General features: G+C 38.1%; 1 long non-coding RNA gene across 2 annotated transcripts in view; it reads right to left on the reverse strand.

Moving 5' to 3' along the window:
• LOC144581165 (uncharacterized) overlaps nucleotides 1–25497 on the reverse strand; it is a 68438-nt gene continuing 42941 nt past the window's right edge. For both annotated transcript variants that reach the window (XR_013531694.1, XR_013531693.1), the window contains one exon: nucleotides 1–25497. This exon is cut by the window's right edge and continues 14153 nt beyond it. This is a non-coding gene — a long non-coding RNA (uncharacterized LOC144581165).

Genomic DNA, 25497 nt, shown 5'->3' on the forward strand with positions numbered 1-25497 from the left:
TCTCTCTCTCTCTCTCTCTCTCTCTCTCTCTCTCTCTCTCTCTCTCTCTCTCTCTGTGTGTGTGTGTGTGTGTGTGTGTGTGTGTGTGAATAATGGCCCTAATAGTTTTTTAACTCTAAGATTTGGTGATTGCATTAGTTTATTTTCCATCCTTTTTGGCTTTTACCCAACTTTCACATCAGTCTTCATATTTAACATGGGTTTCTTTTAGAAAGCATATGGTTGTTTATTATTATTATGGAATTTCACAATTTATATGTTAATTGAAGCACTTAGATCATTTATATTAGCATAATGATTTATATACATGCATTTAAATCTGCATTACAAGTTGTTTTCTATGTTTCATCTTTTTCTTATTCCTAATTTTTCTGTTTTTCTACCTTATAGTGGATTTAGTGTTTTTATCATTCAGCTATATTTTCTCCACTCTTGGCTTACTAGTTACATCACTTTAAAAATGTAGTGGTTTCTCCAGGGTTTACAAAGTTCGTATTTAATTCATCACAGTCTGTCTTCAAATAATATTATACTAGTTTATATACAGGTTAAAAAATCTTATAATGGTACGCTTACAATTTACCCTATACTTTGTCATACTGTTAATTAATTTTATGAAAGTTCTAATCCACACACACATTGTTTGTTTACACTATTAATTACTAATACAATAGTAATAAAATGTCCTCTGTGGGAACCCCCAAAATTTGAGACAGATCTCACTTGATTTAGAAAGTTACTTTTGCCAATGCTGAGGATATGGAAGCATGACCACCTCAGGAGGTCCCGGTGACATGTGCCCAAGGTACTCAGAGCACAGCTTGGTTTGGGTTTTTTTGGTGGTGGTGGCGGTACAGTCTCGTTCTGTGCACAGACTGGAGTGCCAGGGCCATGATCTGGGCTCACTGCAACCTCTGGCTTCCAGATTCAAGTGATTCTGCCACCTCAGGTTCCCAAATAGCTGGGGTTATAGGCACCCATCACCATGCCAGGCTAAGATTTCTGTTTTTAGTAGAGATGGGGTATCACTATGTTGGCAAGGCTGGTCTCAAAATCCTGACCTCAGGTGATCTGCGTCCATCAGCCTCCCAAATAGAAGGGATTTCAGGCATGAGCCACCACGTTTGGCCAGCACAGCTTGGTTTTATATATTTTAGGGAGACATGAGACATCGGTTAACATATGTAAGATGAATATTTGTTCAGTCTGGTCTGGAAAGGAGGGACAACTCAGAGCAAAAGTGGAACACCTCAGTGTGATGGGGAGGCTTTCATGTCATAGGTAGGTGACAGAGAAAAGGTCACATCCTTTTGAGTTACTGATTAACCTTTGCAAAAGATGCAATCAGATAAGCATCTATCTCAGTGAGCAGAGGGCTGACTGTGAACAGAATGGGAGGCAGGTTTGCCCTGAGCACTTCCCAGCTTGACTTTTCCCTTTAAGTTAGTGACTTTGGGGTCTGAGATATTTCCCTTTTACATCCAAATCTTCATCTTGATTATTTTCTGGGTTTTTGTTTGTGTAGATTCATGTTTCTACCTGGTATGTATTCTGCCTGAGGACATGTGTTAAAATGTCTTGTGATGCATTTCTACTGGGGTGAATAATCAAAATGTTCTTTATCTGAAAAAAAAATGTCATTTTTGTGATTATTAGAGACATAATTGTGAGCCCATCAAAAAAAAATCTCAAAATAGTTGGTTTGCTTTTTTCAAACATAACCATTTCTCACAGTTTCTGTCTCTGTGCTGAAATTCCTCATTTGCTCATCATGAAGTCTACTTTTTCTGATAGTGATGCTATTTGGGTCTGTGTTCCCACCCACATCTCATGTTGAGTAGTAATCCCCAATGTTGGAGGTGGGGCTTGATGGGAGTTGGTTGAATCATGGGGGCGGAATTCTCATGAATGGTCTAGCCACCATCTCTATGGTGCTGTTCTCATGAGATATGGCTGTTAAAAAGTGTGTAGCACCTCCCCCATCATTTCATCCTTTTCTGGCCATGTGAGAAGCTAGGTCCTCCCTTGCCTCTTGGATATTTGAAAGTTACCTGAGGCCTTCCCAGCCATGCTTCCTGTACAGCCTACAAAACCTGAGCCATTTACAGATACCTAAAAATGTGGAACCAACTTTTGCATTGGGTAGTAGGCACAGGTTGAAAGAGTTTGGAGGACTCAGAGGAAGACAGAAAAATGAAGGAAAAGTTGAAATTTCCTAAATACTTGTTAAATGGGTTGCCACTAGGTGGCTGATAGCGATATGGACACTGAACAGCAGCCTGAGGAGGTCTTAGATATAAATGATGAACTTATTGGGAAGTGGAATAAAAGTCACCTTTGTTATGGATTAGCAAAAAACTGATGGCATTATGCCCCTGCCCTAGGGATTTTGGGAACTTTTGAACTTGACAGTCATGGTTTAGTGTTTCTGGTAGAAGAAATTCCAAAGCAGTATAGCATTCAAGATGGAACCTGGTTGCTTCTAATGGCCCATGATCATGTGTGTCAACAAAATAATGATGTAAAACTGGTACTTATATTTAAAAGGAAAGCACACTGTAAATGTTATGAAAAGTTGCTGCCTGGCCACATGGTAGAACAGAAAACCTCACTTTCTGGGGAGGAATTCAAGCCAGCTACAGAAATCTGCTTAAGTATAAGGTGCTGAATGTTAATCGCCAAGACTATGTGGAGGCTTCAAAGGCATTTCAGAGAGCTCTGCAGTAGCCCCTCCTCCCATCACAGGCTGAGAAGCCTAGGAAGGGAGAATGTTTTCTTGGGCCATACCCAGGGCCCCATTGCCCTGTGCAGTGTTTAGACACTGCTCTTGATATCCTGGTCACTCTAGCAACAGCCTCATTCCAAAGTGTCTCCAATACAGCTTCAGCTGTGGGTTCATAAGGTACAAACCATGATCCTTGGTGGCTTCCACTTTGTGTTAAGCCTGTGGGTACACAGGGAAAGTGTTGAGGCTTGGGAGCCTCAGCCTAGATTTCTGAGGATATATGGAGAAGCATGGATGTCCAAGCAGAATCCTGCTACAGAGGTGGAGTCCTAATGGAGAATCTTGTCTAGGGCAGTGTAGAGGGGAAATGTGGGGTTAGAGCACCAACACAGAATCCACACTGGAGAAATTTCCAGTGGAGTTTTGAGAAGATGGCCACCATCCTCCAGACCACAGAAAGGTAGATCCACTGACAGATTTTGATTGTGCCTGGAAAAGGCATAGGTACTCAATGCCAGCCAACTGGGGAATGAACCCTGCAAAGGGTGCCCTGGATATGAAACATTAAATTGAAGGAGGTCATTTTGGAGCTTTAATATTCAATGATTTTCCTTCTGGGTTTCAAACTTGCACAGGACCTTGAGCTCCTTTCTATTGGCTGATTTCTCCAGAGAATATACCCAGTGCTTCTACCTCCATTGTATCTTAGAAGTAATTAACTTGTTTTTTATTTTATAGGCTGATAGGCAAAAGGGTTTAGCCTTGTCTCAGATGGGACCTTGATTTGGGACTCTTGCATTAATGCGTCAATGAGTTGCAACTTTGGGGCATTCTTGGGTTTTATTTTGCAAAGTGAGAAGGACGTGAGATTTGGGAGGGGCAAGGGCAGAAATACAAGGTTTGGATCTGTGTCCCTATCCAAATCTCAGGTTGCACTGTAATTCTCAATGTTGGAGGTAGGGCCTGGTGGGAAGTTATTGGATCATAGGGGTGGAATTCTGGTGGAATTAAATACCGGGGAAAACCACTATTTAAAATCATATATTTTAGTAAATCTGAGAGGAGGTACAAAAGTCTTAGAAAACATTTAAAATATTTAGTGCTATAAAATCAAGTCAAATATTGATCAGAAAAAAAGATTACATGATAGAATGAAAGATGGCACCAAAAGCATGTTTCAAAATTATTTACTAGGCTACTCAGTTTTTATAGAATATTCATGATGCATTATTTGAAATCGTTTATAAGAGAATGGCACAAAATTGTTGACCTACAACCTAAGTAGAAATACAGATAAATGCATGGAAAGATCTGCATTTAAATCTTATCAAATACTGTGTCCACACTGTGATCTTACTGGTATTATGGTATTATTTCATTACTGCTGTTCATGTGTTTCATACCTTTTATGTGTTTTCCAAGTTGTTCTATAATAAATAGGAATTACGCTCATGGTCAGAGTAATAAAGTTATCAACTAAATATATTTTTCTTTAACAGAATTCTGATATAAGAATAACTTGGAAAAGTAAAAGATTTGTTTTTGGCAGTTAATTGTCTTCCTTTGAGCTCCCTAAATCTATATATAGTCAGCTTGTTCAGTTAGAGTTCTTCCCTTTCCATGTTCCTGACTTCTAATCCTAATAAATATTAATTTATTATAAATTATGAGAATAAACTAATACATTCACATTAACAATGTGACAAAATTATACCATAGCACAGAAGGTCCAGAATGAATACATAACTATTAAACCAGGTTTATCCATGTGCTAGGACCACAACATAGATCAAAAGAGACTCAAGACATGCCCATATAACTGACATTTTATTAAGAAACACAGATTATTTTTAAAAAGTAACTAGTAAAATTCTTAGTGTATGTGGGGAATGCTAAATTATACGTAGTTATTGATACTGGATATATGTTATTTATCACATTATTAAATGACATATATTTTTAGTATTCTGTAGCTTGCCTTTTATTTCAGTGGTCTTATTTGACAACAAATTTTTTTTCAGTATCTATCTTATATTTAATTTTATTTTATATTTTGATACAACATATAATACTTTTTTTTGAGACGGAGTTTCACTCCTGTTACCCAGGCTGGAGTGCAATGGCGCAATCTCGGCTCACCGCAACCTCCGCCTCCTGGGTTCAGGCAATTCTCCTGCCTCAGCCTCCTGAGTAGCTGGGATTACAGGCACATGCCACCATGCTCAGCTAATTTTTTGTATTTTTAGTAGAGATGGGGTTTCACCGTGTTGACCAGGATGGTCTTGATCTCTTGACCTCGTGATCCACCCGCCTCGGCCTCCCAAAGTGCTGGGATTACAGGCATGAGCCACCGCGCCCGGCCCAGATATAATAATTTAATGGCCCAAAATATTTTGTCTCCTTTCTTTGCATAAAATTTGGTAGTTTGACATTTTGACCTAAGATTGTGTTAATTTCGGTATATGGTTTGAAATATGGATCAAGGTTCATATTTTTCATACCAATATCACATTTCCCAGCATCTTGTTGATCATATACTATTGTCTTCATTACAGCTTAGCCAAAGTGAATGGAGGACATATATGGATATTTCTGGTCCTTCTATTGTATTGGTCCATCCTTTCTTCAGAAGCACAGTACATTGGCTAATCTAGTTACACAGTAAATATAGAAAATAGAAGTGTGAATTCTCCAACTTTGTGATTCTCTTTCAGATGGTTTTGCATATTCTAGTTTATTTGCCTTTTATATCAGCTTTAGAATCGTCATGCTAATATCTGCAAATATTTTTCTGAGACATTGGTTGGAATTGTATGATCTCTATAGATCAGTAGAACTTTATAAATCTATAGATTTCAATCCTTAAATACATAAATATAGTACTCCTCTCCACTTAATAATCATTTGATTTTCTTAGTGTATTTACACTCTTTAGCATACAGATGTTTTTGATTTTCTAATGATACTGTAACGTATTATTGCCACACACTTAATTGTTTACAACAACATAAATTTACTCTATTAGAGTCCAAAGGTCAGAAATGTAAATTAGGTTTATCTTGACTAAAATTAAGGCCTTGGCACAGCTTTGTTCTTTCCTGTGGATCTAGAGGAGAATCTACTTGATTGTGTATTTTAGATTCTAGTTGCTTTCTCCATTCTTTGGCTCATGGACTTTATCTCCACCTCTAGTTAACACTATAGCATTTTGAATGTTTCTTATTCTAACCACCTTGCTCCTACTTATTAAGTTTCCTTGTGATTATGTTGGGTTCACCTAGATAATCCAGGATAATCCCAATCTGAAAATATATAATTTAATCATACCTGCTAATTTCTTTCTATGGTAAAATGTGATATTTACCAGTTGAAGGGTTACTCTGTAAACAGTTTCTGGGGGGTGGGGTAGCTGTATTTTGCCTACCACAGAAATCTTGTAATTTTTCCATAGAGTTTCACTTAAATATTTTGTTTTTCAATTAGCTTAATTTAATCATTGCATATAAATACATATACAAAACATTATGTTGTACACCTTAATAAATGGGAAGAGCAAAGCCTGAATAATACAAAACAGGGTTTCACTGAAAGAAAAATCATAAATGCCAGTGAATATACTACTCTTTTGGAGAAATCTAAAAGGGATATGATTAACAATTAAATTCTCTTTTCTTTCATTATAGGATATCACTTATAGGTATATAAGAACATGCATTCACTATAATACAGTTTTTGAAATAATAAACGAAAAAGAGTTACCACTTTGGAAAATTCTATGTATATACAGCATTTCCAACTGACAGAATTTTTTTACTGTTTAGAATGCCTACACCTACCCCATGTCCCCTGGAAAAAGATCTGTGTATTCTATTAGTACAATTGTTATCATAGTAGAAAAGATACTTCAACTGATTTTTTTTTTTTACTTACAGACATTAATGGTCTTATGGATATTCATACATTCTGAATCTAGAAAAAACTGACTAAAATCCTGCCTGCAACCAAACAGTAATTGTTTTCTTACAGTTTCTCCCTTTTGGTGTATATGCAGCAGCTTCTATTTCAGTTGGAATCAAAATTGTATTAATCACTTACTATTTATAACATTTTTTTACACATTTCCACAATATAAGTAGCTTATTTACAACCTACTTTCCAAACACACGTAACTAGTTTCATGCTGCAGATGGCCTCACCCAGTCAAGCGCTTCTCTCTCTCTCTCTCTCTCTCTCTCTTTCTCTCTCTGTGTGTGTGTGTGTGTGTGTGTGTGTGTGTGTGTGTGTGTGTGTGTGTGTGTCTGTATTTCCGTACATCCACCTCTGTCCATTAGGTTAAGAGTTAAGAAGTGTCACCACAAGAAAATGGGGAGAGAAGCCGAGGAGGAATACTCTTGGGTGGACTATGCTTAACTCTTCTTTAATTGGTGACATAAAGCTTTGAAAGGTATTTTAAAAGTCAATCAGATAATGTTTTTGTCTTTGAGAGAAAATGGACACTGTGGATCAGCAATGAAGGGACCTGAGAGCAGGAGAGTCTGTTGGGAGCTGTAAAGGAGGAGCCTTGCAAATGATGACTAGTTGATAAGTGAGAAAATTTAGAGCATCTGGGAATCTGGAGTGAAACCTTAGGTGATGAACAATGGCTGTGGCCTCAATGTAATGTCTTTCTTATTTAATCCAAGACTCATTTGGCAAAAATAGATAAATTCTTCAAGAACCTGAGTGGATGTGTTTTCTAAGGCGTCCACTGTTCCTATGTATAGTCTCCTAGAAGGCACAAAAAGTTCCTTGAAGTAGCCCCGCACTGAAGAGAGGGTGCACAGGATCCAAAACAGGCATCGCTGTGCTTGCAGCTACAGCCCCATCCCCAGGGACACCATGTGCACAGTACAGGCTGTACATTACTCTTCTCAAAAAAGTGACATCATATTTTAGTTCACATAAATGACACCTCCTTGTGAAGGGCACTTCTCGCTAAATGGCTGAGTATGGCATCCCAGACCAAATGCTCCTTATTCATGCAGTTTTTATTTAAGTCCTTATAAGTGTTTGCCTTCACATTGCCGCCAAGATTTATGCCAGGGAACTAGGTAACTTGTAGCCCGAGCGCTCACCTTTTCGTCCAGCCCTGAGTGAGATGTTAACATGTAGATTTTTGTTTCATTTTGTTGTAATCCCAGCTACTGAGGAGGCTGAGGCAGAAGAAGCCCTTGAACCTGGGAGGAGGAGGTTTCATTCCATATAGGTCATGCCACTGTACTCCAGCCTCAATTACAATTTGAGACCCTGTCTCAAAAAAACAAAATCAAACAGAAAACAACTTAAAATTACTGGTTAAGTAGATGAAACCAACCACTCACCAAAGCGTTCTGTTGTCCTGAAAGTCCAGCTGTGCTGCAGAAACCTAAATTCCAACAGAAAAACCAAAGAATACATTAACCTGGAGGCAAAGAAGTGGAGAAGAGGCAGAGGGTACCAGGCTGGAGAGAGCAGAAATTTCATTATTTCTTCAGGCTATGGAATGGAAAGGACCCATAGAAATTAATGGGAGAGACAGACAAGACAGATAATGGACTGGAAGATGAGAAATGCTATTTAATTTCTCTTAGCTACATGCCTCTTTGTAGTTCATTTATTTAGGCTGTGTGTGTGTGTGTGTGTGTGTGTGTGTGTGTGTGTGTGTGTGTATTAACAATTAATACTGCTAAGATTTTTTAACTCTAAGATTTACTGTTTGCATTAATATATTTTCCATCCTTTTACCCAAATTTCACATAGGTCTTCATATTTAAAATGTTTGTCTTAGAATGTATATAGTTCATTTTTATTTAATTAGACAATCTGTCTTAATTGAAGCATTTACTTAATATAATTATATACATGCATTTAAATCTATTGGCTTTCTAGTTGTTTTCTGTGTTTCATCCTTTTCTTATTCCTAAATTACCTGTTTTTCTACCTGATGGTGGATTTAGTATTTGTATCATTCAGTGATATTTTCTCCACTTTTGGCTTATTAGTGACATCACTTGAAAAAAACTAGCATTGTTCTAGGGTTTACAAAGCTCACGTTTAACTCATCACAGTCTACAAAGACCATTATACTACTTTAAGTATAGTTTAAATATCTTACGATAGTATCTTTTGGCCCAAGATTGTGTCAATTTCTGTATATGGTTTGAAAGACAGATCAGGGTCATATTTTTTCATATGTATGTCACATTTTACAACATCTTATTGTTTAAATACTATTATTTCTTCATTAGACTTACAGCTTAGTCAAAAAGAATTGGGGACACATGATTATTTCTGTTCCTTCAATTCTTCTATCCTTTCTTCAGAACCATATTACATTGGCTGAACTAGATACACAGTAAATCAGAAAAAACAAGTGTAAATTCTCCAGCTTTGTGATTCTCTTTCAGATGGTTTTGCATATTCTAGTTTAATTGCCTTTTATATCAGCTTTTGAATCATCATGCTAATATCTGCAAATGTTTTCCTGAGACTTTGGTTGGAATTGCATTAACTCTATAGATCAACAGAACCCTATAAATCTATAGATTTGAATTCTTAAATCCATAAAGATGATACTCTTCTCCACTTAATTAGTAATTACTTGATTTTCTTAGTGGATTTATACTTTGAGCATATACATGTTTTTGTTTTCTATTGATACTGTAACAAATTGCCACAAATTTAGTTGTTTACTACAACACAAATGTATTACATTAGACTGTAAATGTCAGAGATCTAAACTAGGTGTATCTCAGCTAAAATTAAAGACTTGTCAGGGCTTTGTTCCTTCTGCTGGCTCTAGATGAAAATCTACTTGCCTTTATTAGATTCCAGTTTGGCTCATGGCCTTTACCTCCACTTGTAGTCAATACTATAGCATTTTCCAGTGTTTCTCTTATTCTAACCACATTCCTCCTACTTAAACCAGCCTTCTGATTCTGTTGGGCTCACCTAGATTACCTAGCATAATCTCAATCTAAAAATATTTAATTTAATCATATCTGCTAATTTCTTTCATAAAATGTGATGTTTTTGAGTTCAGGAGTTATTCTGTAACATCTTTTGGAGGGGGGCTATGATTCTGCGTACCACAGAGATCTTGTCATTTTTCCATAGAGTTTCACCTAAATATTTCCTGTTTATATTATTTTATGCTTCAATTAGCTTAATCATTGAATGATATATAATTATAACAAAACATCATGTTGTATATATTAAATATATAGAATTTATACATCAGGTAAACCTTAATAAACTGGAAGAAAATTAGGTGATACAAAACCCTATTTCACTTAAAGGAAAACCATAAATGCCATAAATATACTACTCTTTTTGAGAAATCATAAAAGAGCTATATCAACTACATTCTCTTACCTTTCTTTCTTTCAGTTTAGGATGTCACTTAAATTTATATAAGTAAACATGCATTCACTATAATACAGTTTTAGAAATTATATACTTCTAATTCTATGTACATACAATATATGCAATGACAATTTTTTACTGTTCAGAATACCATACCCCACCTTAAAAAACAAAGATTTTATGTATTCTATTAGTACAATTGCTTTCATTATGGAAAAGATACTTCCACTCATTTGGGTTTTACTTTCAGACATTAATGGTCTTATAGATATTCAGACATACTGAAACTAAAAAAAAAAAACAGAAACTCTAATCTTGCCTGTCCTTATACAGAAATTGTTTTTTATAGTTTTTCCTATCAGTGTATTAATCACTTCCTATTTATAATATTTTCTACACATTTTCACAATATAAGTAGCTTACTTATAACCTGCTTCCCAAACATGCACACTAGTTTCATGCTGTGGATGGCCTCACACAGCCTGGTGCTCATCTTTCTGCTGCACACACACTGTGTGTGTGTGTGTGTGTGTGTGTGTGTGTGTGTGTGTGTGTGTGTTTCCCTATATCTGTCCCTATTAGGTTAAGAGTTAAGAAGTCTAGGAGGTCTCTCTTCACTATCAATTAAGTCATACCCCTCTAATCTTCAAATATATTCTTTTCAAAATGAGGAAAACAGGTAATGAAAAACAGGGAAATATTCTTGGGAAGACTATGCTTAACTCTTTATTAATTGGTAATATAAAGCTTTGAAAGGTATTTTAAAAGAATGTTTCAGTCTTTGAGAGAAAATGGACACTGTGTATCAGCAGTGAAGGAACCTGAGAGCAGGAGAGTCTTCTGGGAGCTCTAAAGGAGGAGCCTTGCAAATGATGACTAGTTGATAATTGAGAAAAGTTTAGAGAATTTGGGAATCTGGAGTAAAATCTCTCAGCTGACAGAAATGGCTGTGGCCTCTGTACAGTGTCTTTCTCATTTAAGCCAAGCCTCATTTTGCAAAAAGAAATAAATTCTTGAAGAACCTGAGTGGATGTGTTTTCTCAGAAGTCCACTTTTCCTATGTATAGTCTCCTAAAAGGCACAAAATGTTCCTTGAAGTAGCCCCGCACTGAAGAGAGGGTGCACAGGACCCAAAACAGGCATAACTGTGCTTGCAGCTACAGCCCCATCCCCAGGGACACCACGTGCGCAGTACATGCTGTACATTACTCTTCTCAAGAAGGCGACATTCATGATTTAGTCCACATGAATGACACCTCCCTGCGAAGGGCACTGCACGCTGGATGGCTGGATTTGGCATCCCAGACCAAATGCTCCCCATTCATGGAGTTTTCATTCAAGTCCGTATAGGTGTATGCCTTTGTATGGCCACCAAAATGTATGCCGAGAAACTATGCAGCTTCTAGCCCCCAGCACTCACCTTTACATCCTGCCCTCGGTGAGATGTGAACATGCAGATTTTGGTTTGTTTTGTTTTGTTGTAATCCTGGCCACTCAGGAGGCTGATGCAGGAGACTCCCTGGAATCTGAGAGGCCGATGTTTCAGGGAGAAGAGATTGCACCACTGTATTCCAGCCTGAATTTCATAGTGAGACCCTCTCTCAAAGAAACAAAAGTAAAAACAAAATCAAACAGAAAAAAAAAAATTTAATTACTGGTTAAGTAGAAAGGACCAACCACTCAGCCAAGCTTTCTGTTGTCATAAATCTCCAGCTATTATGCACAGACCTAAATTCCAATGGAAAAATCACACAATACAATGACCTGGATGCAAAGAAGTAGAGAAGTCAGAGGGTACCAGGTTGGAGAGAGCAGAAATTTCCTTTATTTCTCAGGCTATGGAGTTACAAGAACCCATAGAAATTAATAGGAGAGAAAATCAAGACAGGTAATGGTCTGGAAGACAAGAAGTGCCATTTTATTTCTCTTACCTCCAAGGTTCTTTATGTTTCAGTTACTCACTTGTTTCTCTCTCTCTCTCTCTCAATCTGTTGCTCTCTGTTTCTCTCTGTGTTATTAACAATTAATAATAGCTTTAAGATTTCACAGTTGTAAGATTTAGTGATTACATTAATATATTTCCATACTTTTACCCAACTTTCATGTAGGTCTTCATATTTAAAATGGGTTGTTTTACAATGTATAATGTCATTTCCTATTTTTATGTAATTTGACAATTTCTGTCTTAACTGAAGCATTTAGATCAAGTATATTAGAATAATTTGATATACATGCATTAAAGTCAACTAGCTTTCTAGTTGTTTTCCATGTTTCATCCTTTTCTTATTCTTAATTTTCCTGTTTTTCTGCCTGATGGTGAATATAGTATTTTTATCATTCAGTTATATTTTCTCTACTCTTGACTTATTACCTAGGTCACTTTAAAAAAAAAAAACTGCAGTTTCTCTAGAGTTTACAAAGTTCTTATTTAGTTAATCATACTCTATCTTGAAACAATATTACACTAGTTTATAGACACTGAAAACAAAGAATGCATGTAATTTACCCATCCTTTGTCATATTTTTAAAAGTTTTATTAAAGCTCTACTCCCCACACACATATTTGTTTACACTATGAATTATTACAGACTGATTAATAAAATATTAAATTGTCCTCTGTGTGAACACCCAATATTTGAGACAGGTCTCGAGCAATTTAAAAAGTGAATTTTGCCAAGGGTGAGGACGCACACCCATGTCACGGCCTCAGGAGGTCCTGGTGACAGGTGCCCAAGGTGGTCAGAGCACAGCTTGGTTTTATACATTTTGGGAGACATGAGGCATAGATCAACTTATGTAAGATGAACATTTGTTCAGTCTGGTCCCTGGAAAGCAGGGACAACTTGAAGCAGAAGTGGTACATATGAAAGAGGGGAGGAGGCCTCCAGGTCACAGGTAGGTGACAGAGAAACAATTGCATTCCTTTGAGTTATGATTAACCTTTCAAAAGGAGGCAATCAGATATGTATTAATTACAGTGAGCAGAGGGATGGCTATGAATGGACTGGGAGACCTGTTTGCCCTAAGCAGTTCCCAGCTTGAATTTCCCATTAATGTAGTGATTTGGGGGCTCCAGATACTTCCCTATCACATTCATATCCTAATCTTTACCATTCTGGGTTTCTGCCTGGTATTTTCTCTGCCTGAGAAAATGTGCTAATGTGTCTGGTAATGCATTTCTACTGGGGCGAATAATGGAAATATTCTTTGTCTGAAAATATTATCATGTTATTTTTGTGTTAATTACAGAGATAATTATAAGCCCATCAAAGAAATATTGATCTCTCAAAAAACTTTGCTTTTTTCTAACATAACCATTTGTTACAGTTCCTGTCTCTGTGCTGAAACCCTTCATTTGCTCATCCGTGATGTCTACTTTTTCCAGTAGTGATGATAGTGTTTGGATCTTTATTCCCACCCACACCTCATGTTTGAGTAATAATCCCTAATGTTGGAGGTGGGGCCTGGTGAGAGGTGACAGTATCATGGGGGTGGAATTCTGGTGGAATTAAATAGTGGAAACAAGCCACTACTTAAAGTGGAATATTTTAGTACATCTGAGAGAAAGAAGCAAAGACTTAGAAAACAGTTAAAATATTGAAAATGCTATAAAATCAAGTCAAAAATCAACCAAAAAATTGTATGTTAGAATGAAGGATGGCACATAAAATTATGTTTCCAAAAGTATTTACTAGGGTACTCAGTGTTTTTATAAAACACTCATGTTTCATTATTTGAAATCATTTATAAGAGAAAGGTAGAAAATTGTTGACCCCAACCTAAAACCTAAGTATAAATGCAGATAAATGTGTGGAAATACCCACATCTACATTTTATCAAACACTGTATCTACACTATGATATTGCTGGTATGAAGTTGGTATTTGAATACTGTCATTCATGTTTTCATACCTTTATGTGTTTTCCAAGTTGTTCTGCAGTAAATATGAATTATGCTCGTGGTCAGAAAAAGATACCAACAAAAATGTGTTTTTCATTGACAGAATTCTGATAGCAGAATAACTTGGAAAAGTGTAAAATTTGTTTTTGACAGTATTTTTCCTCTTCTGAGGTTTTTAGATCTATGTATAGTCAGCCTGTTCATTAGAGTTCTTGCCTTTCCATGTTCCTGACTCCTAACCGTAATAAATGCTAATTTATTATCAATTATCAGGATAAACTGATATATTCACATTAACGATGTGACAGAATTATACTACAGCAAGGAAGGTGCAGAATGAATACGTAACCATTAATCCAGGGTTTTCCTGTGCTAGGACTACAACAGGGCTCAGAACAGCCTCAAAACATGCTCATAGAACTGACGTTTTATTAAAAACACATAATTTTTAAAATGTAACTAGTAACTTTCTTAGTATACACAGGCGTGCTAATGGTCTCATAGATATTCACACATTCGTAATCTAAAAAAACTTAAACTAAAATCCTACTTGTAGCCATATTGCAAATGTTTTTTTAGTTTCTTCCTTTTGGTATATCTGCTGTAGCCTCTAATTCAGTCGGAATCAAAATTGTATTAATCATGTACTATGTATAACATTCTTTACACGTTTCTACAATATAAGCAGCTTATTTATAACCTACTTCCCAAACATGTGTACTAGTTTCATGCTGGATATGGCCTCACACAGTCTGGCACTTATCTTTCTCTTCTATGCTTTTTCATTCTCTCTCTCACTCTGTCTCTCTCTCTCAGGGTATGAGTATGGGTGGGTGTGGGTGTGTATGTCCCTCTATCTAGTTCCATTAGTTTAAGAGTTAAGAAGTGTCACTACAAGCAAATGGGGAGGGAAGCTTAGGAGCTATCTCGTGAGCATCAATTCTCCTACCCTTCCATTCTTCAAATATATTTTTAAAAAATGTAGACAGAAAGATAATTAAAAAGAGGCAAATATTCTTGGGTGGACTATGCTTACCCCTTCCTAAATTGGTGACATAAAGCTTTGAAATGTATTTTAAAAGTCAATCAGAAAATTTGTCTTTGAGAGAAAATGGACACTGTAGATTAGCAATGAAGGGACCTTAGAGGCAGAGAGTCTTTTTCCTAAAAGATTCTAAAGGAGGAGCCTTGAAAATGATGACTAGTTCCTTGAAGTAGCCCTGCACTGAAGAGTGGGTGCACAGGACCCAAAACAGGCATCACTGTGCTTGCAGCTACAGCCCCATCCCCAGGGACACCACGTGCACAGTACATGCTGTACATTACTCTTCTCAAGAAGGCGGCATTCAGGTTTTAGTCCACATGAATGACAGCTCCTTGTGAAGGGCACTGCACGCTTGATAGCTGGATGTGGCATCCCAGACCAAATGCTCCCCATTCATGTAGCTTTTATTCAAGTCCGTATAGGTGTATGCCTTTGCATGGCCACCAAGACATATGCCAAGAAACTATGCAGCTTCTAGCCCCCAGCACTCACCTTTACATCCTGCCCTCAGTGAGATGTGAACATGCAGATTTTGGTTTTGTTTTGTTGTAATCCTGGCCACTCAGGAGGCTGATGCAGGAGACTCCCTTGAATCTGAGAGGCTGGTGTTTCAGTGAGTGGAGATTGTGCCACTGTAATCCAGCATGAATTTCAAAGTGGGACCCTATCTCAAGAAAACAAAAACCAAATCATCAGAAAAAAAAAATTTAATTGCTAATTAAGTAGAAAGGACCAACCACTCAGCAAAGCTTTTTGTTGTCCTAAATCTCCAGTTGTGACGCACAGACACAGAATACAACAACCTGGGTGCAAAGAAATGGCGAAGAGTCAGAGGGTACCAGGTTGGAGGGAGTCGAAATTTCATTTATTTTTCAGGCTATGGAGTTCCAAAAACCCATAGAAATTAAGAAAATCAAGAAAGATAATTGGCTAGAAGACATGAAATGCTATTTTATTTCTCTTACATCCATTGTTCTTTATACTTCATTTACTTGATCACACTGTGTGTGTGTGTGTGTGTGTGTGTGTGTGTGTGTGTTCACAAGTAATAGCTCTAAGATTTTGTGCTTATTTTATACTTCATTTGGTCTCTCTTTTTCTGTGTGTGTGTGTGTGTGTGTGTGTTATTAACAAGTAATAGCTCTAAGATGTTGTAGCTATAAGATTTAGTGACTGTATTAGTGTATTTTCTATCTTTTTACCCAACTTTCACAAAGGTCTTCAAATTTAAAATGGATTTGTTTTAGAAAGTATACTGTTGTTTTTTATGTAATTTGACAATTTGTCTTAATTGAAGCATTTTCATCATTAATATAATTTTTTATATACATGCCTTTAAGTCAACTGGCTTTCTAGATGTTTTCGATGTTTCATCCTTTTCTTATTCCTAATTTTCCTGTTGTTCTGCCTAGTGGTGGATTTAGTATTTTTATCAGTCATTTACATTTTCTCTACTCTTGGCTTATTAGTTAGGTCACTTTCAAAAAATAGTGGTTGCTCCACGGTTTAAAAGTTCATATTTGATTCATCACACTCTATCTTTAAAGAATATACTAGTTTATGTACAGTTTAAAAATCTTATATTATGCTTACACTTCACCCCATTCTTTATCGTATTCTTATTACTTTTAAAGTTGTAATCCCCACACACATATTTGTTTATACTATGAATTATTAGTGCCTGATCAATAAAATAAAAAAATGTCCTCCATGTGAACCCCCCAAAATTTGATATAGGTCTCAGCCAATTTAGAAAGTTATTTTTGCCAATGGTAAAGATGCACAGCCATGACAAGGCCTCAGGTGATACCGGTGACATGTGCCCAAGGTGGTCAGAGCACAGCTTGATTTTTTACATTTTGGGAGACTTGAGACATGGAACAACATATGTAAAATGAACATTTGTTCAGTCTAGTTAGGGGAGGAGGAATAACTCGAAGCAAAAGTGGAACATCTCAAATTAGATAGGAGGCTTCCAGGTCATAGGTAGGTGACCAATCATTGCATTCTTTTGACTTACTGATTAACCCTTCTGAAGGAGGCAATCAGATATGCATTTACCTCAGTGAGCAGAGGGATGACAATGAATAGTTTGGGAAACCTGTTTACCCTAAGCAGATGCCAGCTTGCATTGTCCCTTAACTTAGTGATTTGGAGGCCATGATATTTCTCTTTCACTTCCATATCTACATCTTTACAATTTTCTGGGTTTATAATTTGTTTGTGTAGATTCACGTTTCTGCCTGTTATTTTTTCTGCTTGAGAAAATGTGTTAACATGTCTGGTAATGCATTTTCTACTGAATCAAAATGTTCTTTGTCTAAAAAAATTATCATGTCTTTTTGTGTTTATTATAGTGATAATTGTAAGTTCATCAAAAGAAATACTTCTCTCTCAGAATAGTTTGCTTTTTTCTAACATAAACATTTCTCATAGTTCCTATCTGTTTCTAAATTCCTTATCTGCTCATCTGTGATGTCTACTTTGTCCAATAGTGACATTGTTTGCATCTGTGTTCCCACCCACATCTCATGATGAATTGTAATCCCCAATATTGGAGGTGACACCTGGTGGGAGGTGATTGGATCTTGGGGGTGAAAATCTCAGGAATGGTCTACCATGTCCCTATGGTGCTGTTCTCATGATAGTGAGATCTCACGAAAAGTGGTTGTTAAAAAGTGTGTAGCATCTCCCCATCTCTCTTCCTTGTTTTCTGGCCATGTGAGGGGGAAGCTCCTCCCTTGCCTCTTCGATGATTGAAAATTTCCTGGGGCCTCCCAGCCGTGCTTCCTGTACAGCCTAGAGAACCATGAGCCAATTACAGATACCAAAAATGTGGAACCAGCATTTGCACTCAGTATCAGGCAGAGGCCAAAACAGTGTGAAGGGCTCAGAGGAAGACAGAAAGATGAAGGAAAAGTTGAAATTTCCTAAAAACTTGTTGGTTGATAGTGATATGGACACTGAAGACCAGGCTGAGGAGGTCTCAGATAGAAATGAGGAACTTATCAGGAAGTGGAGTAAGGTCACCTATGTTATGGATTAGCAAAAAACTGGTGGCATTGTGGCCCTGCCCTAGGGATCTGTGGAACTATTGATTTTGAGAGTGGTGACTTAGGGTTTCTGGTAAAAGAATTTCCTAAGTAGCACAGCATTCAAGATGGGGCCCTGTTGCTTCTAATAGCCTATGCTCATGTGTGTCAACAAAAACAAAAATATGATGTAAAACAGGCAGTTACATTTAAAAGGAAAGCAGAGTGTAAAGGTTTTGAAAATTTGCAGCCTGGCCACATGGTAGAAAAGAACAACCCATTTTATGGGGAGGAATTCAAGCTAGCTATAGAAATCTGATTAAGTAACAAGGAGCTGAATGGTAATAGCCACAACAATGAGGAGGCCTCAAAGGCATTTCAGAGACCTCTGCAGTAGCCCCACCTCCCATCACAGGCCAAGAAGCCTAGGAGGGGAGAATGTTTTTATGGGCCACACCCAGGCTTGCACTGCCCTGTACAGTGTCTGGACACTGCTCCTAATATCCTGGCTGCTCCAGCACCTGCCTTGGCCCAAAGTTTGCCCGATACAGCTTCAGTGACAGGTTCAGATGGTACAAACCATGATACTTGGTGGCTTCTACTTGGTGATAATCCTGTGGGTGCACAGAGCAAGGGTTGAGGCTTGGGAGCCTCAGCCTAGATTTCAGAGGATGTGTGGAAAACCATGGATGTCCAGACAGAATCCTAATGCAGGTGTGTAGTCCTCATGGAGAACCTTTAGCAGGACAGTGCAGAGGGGAAATGTAATGTTGGAGCTGCCAGAGAGACCACACTGGAGCACTGCCTATTGGAGCTGTGAGAGGAGGACCAACATCCTCCAGACCCTGGAATGCTAGATCCATTGACAGCTTGTAATTGAGCCTAGAAAAGGCATAGGTACTCAATGCCAGCCCATTGGGAGCTGGACCCTGCAAACCCATAGGATTAGAGCTGCCCATGGCTTTGGGAGCCCAACCCTTGCACCAGTGTGCTCTGGATGTTGGATATGAAATCAAAGGAGGTCATTTTGGAGATTTAAGATTAAAGACTTCCCTGCTGGGTTTCAGACTTTCACAGGACCTGCAGCCCCTTTCTATTGGCTGATTTCTCACAAGTATTTACCCAATGCTTATGGCTCCATTGTACCTTAGAAGTAACTTGATTTTATTTTATAGGCTGATAGGTAGAAAGCAATAGCCTTGTCCCAGATGGGACTTTGGTTTGGGGATTTTTTAGTTAATTCTTCAATGAGTTAAGACCTCGGAGGGCTGTTGGGATTTTATTTTGCAAAGTGTGAAGGACATGAGATTTGGGAGGGGCCAGGGCAGAATGATAAAATTTGGATCTCTGTCCCCACCCAAATCTTAGGTTGAATTGTAAGCCCCAGTGTTGGAGGTGGGGCCTCTCGGGAGATGACTGAATCATGAGTGGAATTCTGATGGAATTTAATAGTGGAAACAAACTACTACTTAAAATGGAATATTTTAGTAAATCTGAGAGAAAGAAGAAAAGACTTAGAAAATATTTAAAATACTGAAAATGGTATAAAAGCAAGTCAAAAATCAATCAGAAAACAATTGTATGATAGAATTAAAGATGGTGCATAAAATCATGTTTCAAAATTATCCACTCGGATACTCAGTGTTTTCATAAAATATTCATGATGTATTATTTAAAATCATTTATAAGAGAATGGCACGAATTTTTTACCCCATCCTAAAATGTAAGTATAAATACAGATAAATGTGTGGAAAGATCTACATCTAAATTTTAATAGAGATTTAGAAATTATATACTACATATAGTTATCACTTTGGAAAATTCTATCTACATAGAGTACTTCCAACTGACAGACGTTTTCTACTGTTCAGAATGCCACACACCCCACAAAAAATTGTTTTCATAATGGAAAAGATATTTCAACTTTTTTTATGTGAAGACATTAATGGTCTTATACATATTCATACATGCTGAATCTAAAACAAATTAACAAAAATCCTGCCTGTAACCATATAGCAAGTGTTGTTTATAGTTTTTCCCTTTTGGTGTATCTGCTATAGCCTCTATTTCAGCTGGAATCAAAATTGTATTAATCATTTACTATTTGTAAAAATTTTTTTACACATTTCCACAATATAAGCAGCTTATTTATAACCTACTACCCAAACATGGGTACTAGTTTTATACTGCAGATCTCCTCACACAGTCTGGTGCTTGTCTTTTTCTTGCTTGCGTGTTCTCTCATTCTCTCTCTCTCTCTCCCCTCTCCCTCTCCCTGCTCCCTCTGTCTTCCTCTCCCCGTCTCCCACTCTGTGTGTGTGTGTTTCCCCATGTCTGTCTCCATAAGGTTAAGAGTTAAGAAGTGTCACCACAATCAAATGGGGAGAGAAACCTAGGAGATATCTCAATAATAATTGAAGAGTATCAATTCTTAGTTTTCCATTCTTCAAATATATTCCTAAGAAATCGAGAAAAAAGTTAATTAAAAAGAGTGAAATACTCTTGGGTGGACTATGCTTAACCCTTCATTAATGAATGACTTAAAGCTTTGAAAGGTATTTTAAAAGTCAATCAGAAAATATTTTTATATTTGAGAGAAAATGGACACTGGATCAACAATGAAGAGACCTAAGAGGCTGGAGAGTCTACTGGGAGCTCTAAAGGAGGAGCCTTACAAATGATGACTAGTTGATAAGTGGAAAAATTTAGAGAATCTGGGAATCTGGAGTGAAACCTTAGGTGACAAACAATGGCTGTGGCCTCAATGCAATCTGTTATTTGATTCAAGCCACATTTAGCAGAGAGAGATAAATTCTTAAAGAACCTGAGTGGGTGTGTTTTCTCAGGAGTCCACTGTTCCTATGTATAGCCTCCTAGAAGGCACAAAAAGTTCCTTGAAGTAGCCCCACACTGAAGAGAGGGTGCACAGGATCCAAAACAGGCATCGCTGTGCTTGCAGCTACAGCCCCATCCCCAGGGACACCACATGCGCAGTACATGCTGTACATTACTCTTCTCAAAAAGGCGACATTCATGTTTTAGCTCACATGAATGCCACCTTCTTGAGAAAGGCACTGCACGCTGAATGGCTGAATGTGGCATCCCAGACCAAATGTTCCCCATTCATGCAGTTTTTATTGACGTCCTTATAGGAGTATTATGTGTTTGCATGGCCACCAAGATTTATGCCCAGGAACTAGGCAACTTCTAGCCCCCGGCATTCCCCTTTTCATTCTGCCTGGAGTGAGATTTTAACATGTAGATTTTTGTTTTGGTTTGTTGTAATCTCACCTAATCAGGAGGCTGAGGCAGGAGAATCCCTTGAACCTGGGAGGCAGAGGTTTGGTCAGCAGAGATCTTGCCACTGTACTGCAGCCTGAATTACAAAGTGAGACTTGTCTCAAAAAAAAAAAAAAATCAAACAGAAAAAACTTAAACTTACTGGTTAAGTAGAAAGAACCAACCACTCAGCAAATCCTTCTGTTGTCCGAAAGCTCCAGCTGTGCTGCAGAAACCTGAATTCCAATGGAAAAATCACAGAATACAATAACCTAGATGCGAATAAGTGGAGAAGAGTCAGAGGATACCAGGTTGGAGAGAGCAGAAATTTCATTTCTTCTTGAGGCTATTCATGGGGAAGAACTCATAGAAATTAATACAAGAGACCCACAAGACAGACGATGGGCTGGAAAACAAGAAATGCTATTTTATTTCTCTTAGCTCCATGCTTCTTTATAGTTCATTTATTTTAGTGTGTGTTTGCGCTGTGTGTGTGTGTGTTAATAGCTCTAAGATTTTTTAACTCTAAGATTTAGAATTTGCATTAATATGTTTTCCATCCATTGACTTTTACCAACTTTGACATAGGTCTTCATATTTAAAAGTGTTTGTTTTAGAAAGTATGTACTTTCTTATTTTTATGTAATTTGACAATTTGTCTTAATTGAAGCAATTTAGATCATTATAATAGTATAGTTATTTATATACATACATTTAAATCTACTGGCTGTCTAGTTTTTTTCTATGTTTCATCTTTTTCTTATTCCTAATTTTCTTGTTTTTCTGCCTGATGATGGATTTAGTATTTATCATTTAGTTACATTTTTTCTATTCTTGGCTTATTAGTTAGGTCACTTTAAAAAAAATAGCAGTTGCTCTAGTGTTTACAAAGTTCATATTTAATTTATCAGTCTGTCCTCAAAGAATATTGTACTAGTTGATGTACAGTTAATTTCACTGTTAATTATTGAGTGATTAATAGAAGAGTAATAAAATGCCTCTGTGTGAACCCCCAAAATCTGAGATGGGCCTCAGTTAATTTAGAAAGATAATTTTACCAAGGTTGAGGATATACTCCCATGACGCGGCCTCAGGAGGTCCTGGTGACATGTGCCCAAGGTGGTCAGAGCACAGCTTGGATTTGTTCTTTATTGTATTTGTTTTTGGTGGAGTCTTGCTCTGTCATACAGGCTGGAGTGCAGCAGCATGATCTGGGCTCACTGCAACATCTGCCTTCTAGGTTCAAGCATTTCTCCCACCTCTATTTCCCAAGTAGCTGGGATTACAGGCACCCACCACCACGCCAGACTAGTTTTTCTGATTTTAGTAGAGATGGGGTTTCGCCATGGTGGCCAGGCTGATCTCAAAATCCTGTCTTCAGGTGATCTGCCTGCATTGGCCTCCCAGGGTGCTGGGATTACAGGCATGAGCCACCACTTCTGGCCAGCACAGCTTGGTTTAATATATTTTAGGCAGACACGAGACATCAATCAACATATGTAAGATGAATATTTGTTCAGTCTGGTCCAGAAAGGAGGGACAACTGAAAGCAAAAGTGGAACACCTCAGTGTGATGGGGAGGCTTTCATGTCATAGGTAGGTGACAGACAAAAGGTCACATCCTTTTGAGTTACTGATTAACCTTTGCAAAGGAGGCAGTCAGATAAGCATCTATCTCAGTGAGCAGAGGGCTGACTGTGAACAGAATGGGAGGCAGGTTTGCCCTGAGCACTTCCCAGCTTGACTTTCCCCTTTAACTTAGTGATTTTGGGGCTGTGATATTTCCCTTTTACAACCAAATCTTCATCTTGATTATTTTCTGAGTTTTTGTTTTTGTAGATTCATGTTTATGCCTGGTATGTTTTCTGCCTGAGGAAATGTGTTAACATGTCTTGTAATGCATTTCTACTGGGGTGAATAATCGAAATGTTCTTTATCTGAAAAAAATTATGTCATTTTTGTGTTTATAATAGAGATAACTATGAGCCCATCAAAAAAAATATTTGTCTCAAAATTGTTTGTTTGCTTTTTTCTAACATAGCCATTTCTCATAGTTCCTATCCCTGTGCTGAAACTCCTCATTTGCTCAACGTGAAGTCTACCTTTTTCAATAGTGATATTGTTTGGGTCTGTGTTCCCACCCACATCTCATGCTAAGTAGCAATCCCCAATGTTGGAGGTGGGGCCTGGGGGGACTTGATTGGATCATGGGGATGGAATTCCCATGAATGTTCTAGCACCATCTCTTTGGTGCTGTTCATATGATAGTGAGTTGTCAGGAAATGTGGTTGTTTAAAAGTGTGTAGCACCTCCCACATTTCTCTTCTTTCTTTTCTGGCCATGTGAGGAGCTAGGTCCTCCCTTGCCTCTTGGATATCTGAAAGTTTCCTGAGGCCTTCCCAGCCAGGCTTCCTCTACAGCCTACAGAACCATGAGCCAATTACGGATACCAAAAATGTGGAACCAGCTTTTGCATTGGGTAACAGGCAGAGGTTGAAAGAGTTTGGAGGCCTCAGAGGAAGACAGAAAGATGAAGGAAAAGTTGAAATTTCCTAAAGACTTGTGATGGCTGATAGTCATATGGACACTAAACACCAGACTGAGGTCTCATATGGAAATGAGGAACTTATTGGGAAGTGGAGTAAATGTCACCTTTGTTCTAGATTAGCAAACAACTGCGGCATTGTGGTCCTGCGCTCGGGATCCGTGGAACTTTTCAACCCGGCAGTGTTGATGTAGGGTTTCTGATAGAAGAAATTCCTAAGCAGCACAGCATTCAAGGTGGTGCCTGGTTGCTTCTAACAGCCTATGCTCATGTGTGTCAACAAAAAAGATGTAAAACTGGCACTTATATTTAAAAGGAAAGCAGGGTGTAAAGGTTTTAAATATTTGCAGGCTGGCCACATGGTAGAAAATAACAACCCATTTTCTGGGGAGGAATTCAAGCTAGCTGCGAAAATCTGTTTAAGTAACAAGGAGCTGAATGGTAATAGCCAAGACAATGGGGAGGCATCAAAGGCATTTCAGAGACCTCTGCAGTAGCCCCTCCTCCCATTACAAGCCAAGAAGCCTTGGAGGGGACAGTGTTTTCGTGTGCTACACCCAGGGACCCAGTGCCTTGTACTGTGAACACACCTCTCAATATTGTGGCTGCTCCAGTGCCAGCCTTGGCCGAAAGTGTCTCCCATACAGCTTTAGCCGCTGGTTCAGTTGGAACAAACTGATCTTTGGTGGCTTCCACTTTGTGTTAAGCCTGTGGGTGCACAGAGAAAGAGTTGAGGCTTCTGAGCTTCACCTAGATTTCTGAGGATGTATGGAGAAGCATGGCTATCCAGGTGGAAGCCTGCTGTAAGGATGAAGTCCTCTTGGAGAACCTTTACTAGGGCAGTGCAGAGTGGAAATGTGGGGTTGGAGCTCCCACACAGAGTCTACACTGGAGCATTGCCTAGTGCAGGTGTGAGAAGTGGGCCACTATCCTCTAGCCCCTCGATCTACTGACAGCTTGTAATTTGAGCCTGGAAAAGGCATATGTATTCAGTGCCAGCCCACTGTGGACTGGACCCTACAAAGCTACAGGGTTGGAGCTCCCGAAGGCTTTGGGAGCCCAACACTTGCCCCAGTGTGCCCTGGATGTGGTACATTGGAATCAAAGGAGATCATTTTGGTGATTTAAGAGTTAAAGACTTCTCTGCTGGGTTTCAGATGTGTACAGGACTTGTAGCCTTTCTATTGGCTGATTTCTCATGAGTATTTACCTAGTGCTTCTACCTCCATTTAACTAATTAACTTGTTTTTATTTTATAGGCTGATAGGTAGAAGGGATTAGAATTGAATCAGATGAGACTTTGGATTGTGGACTTCTGAGTTAATGCTTTAGTGAGGTAAAACTTTGGGGGACTGATGGGATTGTATTTTGCAAAGTGAGAAGGACATGAGATTTGAGAGGGGCCAGGGCAGAATTGTAAGGGTGGGATCTGTGTCCCCACCCAAATATCAGGTTGCCTTGTAACCCCCAATGTTGGTGGTGGGGGCCTGGTGAGAGGCGATTGGATCATTGGGGTAGAATTCTGGTGGAATTAAAAAGTGGAAATAAACCATTATTTAAAATGGAATATTTTAGCAAATTTGAGAGA

Source organism: Callithrix jacchus, chromosome X (assembly GCF_049354715.1).
Source record: "Callithrix jacchus isolate 240 chromosome X, calJac240_pri, whole genome shotgun sequence".
NCBI classification, from domain to species: Eukaryota; Metazoa; Chordata; class Mammalia; order Primates; family Cebidae; genus Callithrix; species Callithrix jacchus.